The sequence below is a fragment of the Chironomus tepperi genome, unplaced genomic scaffold (assembly GCF_022539635.2).
Source record: "Chironomus tepperi strain 1889 unplaced genomic scaffold, CSIRO-AGI_Ctep_v1 contig_412, whole genome shotgun sequence".
Lineage (NCBI taxonomy): Eukaryota > Metazoa > Arthropoda > Insecta > Diptera > Chironomidae > Chironomus > Chironomus tepperi.
In genome coordinates, this window is record NW_027226534.1 from 297,055 (window position 1) to 303,417 (window position 6,363).

General features: G+C 29.4%; 1 long non-coding RNA gene across 1 annotated transcript; it reads right to left on the bottom strand.

Moving 5' to 3' along the window:
• Positions 1-2,062: 2,062 nt before the first annotated feature.
• LOC139097076 (uncharacterized) lies at positions 2,063-3,196 on the bottom strand. The gene is made up of 3 exons (XR_011545022.1): positions 2,912-3,196; positions 2,761-2,837; positions 2,063-2,694 (listed from the first exon to the last, which is right to left on the bottom strand). It is a non-coding gene; the product is annotated as an uncharacterized lncRNA (long non-coding RNA).
• Positions 3,197-6,363: the final 3,167 nt, after the last annotated feature.

Below are 6,363 nucleotides of genomic sequence, written 5' to 3' on the forward strand. Positions count from 1 at the left end.
TGACATAACTTATGTTTTTAATTCCATTGCAAATAATTTGACAAAAGACGAGTTCAAGGAACTTATAAAATCGGGAATAATGTTTAGAGATGACGAATTTCTAAAAAGTGTTGATTTCATTGAAATATTTTTCAATTTTACTGTCCATAAATATAACATATCCGAACAAAAGGAAATTTACATCAATTTTCTCACTGACACTAGATTCTTAAGAAATTACTTCAGTACCTTTAATCTAATTTTCAACAAAACTGTTGAAATTTATTCGGAAAATGAAATTTATAAAATTTTTCACTCATTTCGTGAAATTACCCAATTTTATAAGTATAACTATGGTTTATTATGGGACACATTTGTCACTTATGCATCGCGAGACATGCAAAAAATGCTTTTAAGGAAAACTAAATTCTGTGAAGAAGAATTTTATTGCTTTCCAAATAGCTTTCTTTTAATTCCATACAGTTTAACTAAATATCAAAATCCAAAATTTCTAAACATTTACGAAACTTACTTTAATGTAACTGAAATTCAGGAAATTATTCTTTCACATCCAAGTAATTTGCTGATAGAACTTATTTTGTATGGATTAGATATTGATAAATTTGCTAAATATTTGTTGAAGATATTTAAGGGAAATGAAAAATCATTAAAAGATTTTTTAGTAATGGAAGTTGAGCCAACAAATTTGAATACTTTTGAACTTTTACAAGATTATGATACTTCTAGTAAATATTTAAATGATAAAATAAAAATTTATTCAGATTTATTAGAGTCATTAAGTGAATATTAAAATTTTATTGACCGTTCTTTAGGGTACGATGAGAAACTAGTTAAGATGAAGTCACTCGTGATCGACAAAAGTATATTTTCTGCAGACAAAATTAAATTGATTAAATAATACAAATTCCGAATCTTGAGAATTGTTCTCAACAAAACAAGATATGAAAAGGATATCGGATCTCCATACAGAAGCAAAAATACCCTCTATTGAGGACTACGTCGGAAAGATGCAAGCGAACTTCAACACTCGTCTTGCATCGCAAAACACCGAATAAAGAATAACATTAATTAAAGCAAAAAAATTTCAAAATAAAATCAAAAACTAAGTGACTAAAGGCGATAAGCCTGAATCCTTAAAAATTTAAATACAAATAAAATGTATCCAAACTTTGTACATAATTAAGTTAAAAATTTTATGAATAAAAAGTTTATTTAAAAAAAAAATCCGAATCCAAATTAATAATTCTCGACCTGAGTTGGCAGGACTTTAAGTAGAGTCCTTTCAACTCTGTTCTCGACCTTGATGGAATTTCATTCAACTCAAATCAGATTCACATCAAATTTTCAATTTGGGCGAATATATGGCTTTTAATTTTTTTAATTTCCTGCTTCAGACTTACACACACCATACGTAGATCAGAAAACTGTGTAGAAAATTAAAAATTAATAAAGCAACTTAATCTATCAAATAAATGTGATAAATAATACAGTTACTAAAATTACTTAAATGAAATTTAACAACGAACTTGCAACGAACGAACTATTTTTCTACTTACAGCAAGCCCGATGTTGGTAGATTACAATAATTATATAAATCAATATGCGAGTCGGACTTGCTACATTCGAAACTTAAATGCACAAAGAAAATTACAAAAGGATAATAGGATAAAAGGTGTGGTTTTGAACCGCTTTGGGCATAGTTTTGTCATGCCGCACCTTTTTACACGCTTTTATTTATCTCAAATTACGATTTTTTAATAATAATTGGGCTTGGACGCAAATAAAGTTTCATTTTTTTTTTAAAAATTTCAACGGAAAAAAATAATTTTTTTCCAAAACAGATTACTAATTATGTTAATTAAACTAATTTAAAGCATGATTTGCTTCCGTAGAGTAATCTAATCTTAAAAAGAAACTTAAAATCTTTATGCTCCCACAATTTAAATCATAATAAACACATAAAATTTAGCGATCTTTATTAATTTTTCTGAAAAATTTTAAAAAATGGAACAAAAATTCACACTCAGTAATTGAGATATTTTTTGAATTTTTGCATTAATTAAAGCACTAATTATAGAAAATGATATGCCAAAATGTTGGTTTTATGAATTTCTACAATAATAACTATCAAAAGTGATCCTAAAAAGTCCAACTAAGGAGAAAAATGCCTTTAACTTCAAATTACTGAGTGTGAATTTCTAAACGGCCATGCCCAATTGCTTTTGATATGAAAACGATATGAAGTACTGCTGCTTTATGTATTTAAACGGCTGGTTTTTTGCCACTTTTGTTTGTTGAATTATCATCTCGAGAACTGTTGTTTTGTGGAATTTGACTCGATCCGTCAATCATTGGTGAATAAACAATTGGAAAAGAAGGTCCAGGCAAATTTGAGTTTGCAGGGTATGGATTATAAATTGGTAAGTAGGTAATATTTTGTGGTTGCTGATAGTTTTGAGGTTGCATTTGCATAGCATGACCATACGGTGTTGATGTTTTCAGTCCATTTTTCATTGTAATATAAAATGAATGAAGGCAAACTACCAAATAAGCATTTATTGACACGAAAACAATAAAAATAACTGGATAAGTAGTTCCTTTTGTTATAGGTGCATTAAAAAATATGAGAATTGTAATTAAGGCAATGCTAGTGTATTCAGTTATGATGAATGGAATCAGAAGCTTTGGTTTTTTCTGTGAAAAAAAAAAAATCAAACATTTAGTGAATTTATAAAATTTTAATTCAATTAAAATACTTACTGATTTCACGCCATAGAAAAATAACGGACATGTAATGACAGTTGCGATACTAAACAGAACATTCCAGTTAAATATTGCTAAAGAATAGAAATTGATATTTTTTAATTAGTTTATTGATAAATAGTTTATTGACATCAAAAATTTAATTTACCTCGTAGTATGCTTCTTATAAAATCACGGTCATACTCATCATGTACCAATTTTAAAATATCATAAATATATCTATTATCATAAATATCGTCATCATAACTATCTTTGATAATATTTCTCAATAAAACAAAAATTGACGAAAGTAGACAATATGCAGCATAGACACAACAACCAACTTTTAAGTCCCAACAAAAACAGCAGTTTTTAAAAATTGGTTTCTTCATTTTTTTAAATTTTAATTTTTTTCAAGATTCCAAATTAAATCACGCAACAAGACTAAACTGTCCAAAATGATGATAACAACTAAAGATTGTTCTTTATCAATTCAATGTCACGAGTAAATAATTTTTTTTTTGAATTTCACCATCATCATTGAATGGTTGGGTAGCCAGAGGATTTTCGCAAAAAATCTTAATATTCAAAAAACTATTTAAATTAAGTTAGAAACTTGCAAAAATGTGCAGAAAATAATTGAAATTCCGAAAAAAATATTTTCAGTCCTGGACATGAACCCGGACCTTCAAAAAGAAAATGTTTAAAATTTGTCAAAAATTCCAATATTTGTATGAAATTTTCGATTTGTTGAAAAATCGGGACATATTGAGGCTTTGTCGGGACACAGCAGCAAGGTAGAAAAGTATAGAAGCGTCCCGGCAAAAATACAGCAGATGGCTACCCTAATGAAAAGTTTTACATTAAAAAACGTGCGCACAATCACACGCTTATCATTGTATGTTTAGCACAGTTGCACGACCCAGGTTATTTCAATACAATTTTTTTAAGCCTGAACAATGATAAGCCAATCATTGATAATGTTGAAGTTTTAATGTTTTGAAGTAAAAAAAATTTTCAGTTTTTATGTTAAACAAAAAATTTTTTTTAAGACTTGTCAAAATGTATTATATACTTACTTTGCTGGCCGTACAGATCAAGTGTGATCCATGGCGCCTGAAACTGGCTCTATTGTTGGCTACCGCTTGCCAATTCCAAGTGGGACACTTTATCCATCGACAGATTCTTTCCATGAGTTCTTTGGCCTACCGTCTCTTGCCATCTAAAAAGTCGGATTTAAATATCTTTAACAATGGAGCCTCCACAGGCTTTCTGATAACATGTCCTGTCCATTTAAGTCTACTCACAATATCAGCTTCATTGAATAGCCGATACAATCCCTCATTGCTCGTGCTCTGTCAAAATGTATGCAGTTTTATATTGATTGAATTCGAAAGCAATAAAAATGTTGTTACAGACCTGGAAAAGCAATATTGCTGCTTCCAATAATTCGATTTTTGATAATAATTCATTGTTTTTGATGCGATGACATCCAGCTCTCACTAATCATATTCAAGTTTTCGTCAACAGATGCCTTAGGAAGATTTGTGGCATTTACTATCCAAAAGTCATTAGTAATTCTGAGCTGTATAAGATGACAAACCAACAAGTCATCGCTTTCGAGATTGGAAAAAGAAAGTGGGGATGGATCGGTCACACTTTAAGGAAGCACGAAACAGATATTGCACGACAAGCACTGTTTTGGAACGTTAAAGGCAAAAGGAGTGTTGGCAGAAGGAAAATTACTTGGCGTACAACAGTAGAGAAGGAGGCAACAACAACAAAAGAAGTTAGCAGAAGTGGCCGTTATAGCCCGGAACAGAGACCTGTTCAATCGCTTTATTAACGCCCTACGATTCACAGTGGATCAATAGGAACCAATCATCATCATCACATCCAGCTCTGCACAATTACATGGCACTGTTGCTTTTTCGCTGCCTTACAATGATAATTCACTTACCATTAGAATATTAATATGTAGAACTCAAAATCGACATGGATTCTATGTGAAAAAGAAGGCAAATAAAAATACTTTTGGAAATTATTTATTCATTTTGGATACAAAAAGTCATCATTTTATTTTGAACATTGGCTATACAGATCCTAATTGATATATTCAGTATCAAGTGTTAGATTACTAAGTTGCATGTTCCCCATGTTGACCCCAACATAATCCCCTCTAATCTCCCTTCGATACGCTTCTACATGTGATCATATTCATTGCTTATTAATAGTTGTCAATATCGAGTTTTCAATTTTCGATTCACTCTTTTTGGTTGTGTTGCTCCATTCGAATAAATCCAAAAAAGGTTTTAAATTTTTCTTACTATTGGAAGACTTTATGATATCTAGTAAGCTTAAATAGGAATCCTTATCTCGTGTTAGAAAAAAATTCTTTAAACTATCTCTGTTTGCTACGAATGTTTCGTTAATAAACATAGCAAATAGTATGCATGAATCAGGATCAAATTCCGAGTGATCTCGATAAAGGAATGCTTTTTTGGGAAAAGTAAGCCGAATGTAATTTTGAAGTGTCTCATTTTTAAATAGACCCTTTGTGATATTTTTGTAGTAATTGAATGTTTCGTTGTTCGTAATGCGCAACATATTGGACATAATTTCTGGAAGAGCAGGAGCTACAAGCTTTTCTGTTTGATTCTTATCTAAATTATTTTCGATGAAATTCCAAACAATTTGATTGATTTTTAAGTTGTTGTGATTCATTTTGTATACAAATGTTAATCCATCTTCTTGATAAAGCAGCAGATCAGCTCTCTGTGTTTCATTAAGAAAATGATTGATGATTTTAAAAAATGTTTCGATATAATTTTCATCTTTTTCAAAAATATTGAAAAATGCTGTAATAATTTTCATTTTACTTTTCAAAAACCAATCAGTTATTTTAGATTTGTCAACTTTTTTGTTGATTAAATTCCAAATCATTGTCAATTCAAATCCGCTTTTGTCCATTTTGTCTAAAAATTCATCAATAAATTCTAAGAAAAGCTCATGAAAGTAATCCAGTGGGAAATTTTTGGTATTTACAAAATCCAAAAGTTCAGACTCATTTGTAATATTCTTAACATTTTCACAGTTTTCATTAAGATATTTTGTGATTGAACATCCGTAGTCATTCTTCATAATTCTCATTAGAATTGCTAGATTTTGATTTTTTCCAATAAAAATTTTAATTTTATTCAATTCATTGAAATTTTTCTCAACTACTTTAGTGAGATTGTTAAAGTTGTCGATGCCTGGATATTTGATGAGATATTCATGGAAAAATGTCTTTTTTTCATTTATTTTCCAAATTATGTCAGTAATTTTTGGTTCTTTTTTGACAAAGTTTGTAAGAAATCCAATTTTAAAGATGTCAAATTTAACAAAATCTTTCATTTTTTTGATTATTTCTTTAACAAGTTTATCATCAAAAGGATTAGTTCCTGAGCTAAGTTCGTCTATCTTAGCTTCAATAAATCCATCAATAAACGTCAATAGTATGTCATATATCTGCCTTTCATCAATGAAACCAAAGAGTAAATTCAATAAAATTGAAATTTCATTAGTGTTGATGTTCTTAGAATTCCACAGATTACTATAAAAATATTGAGCTACAAAATA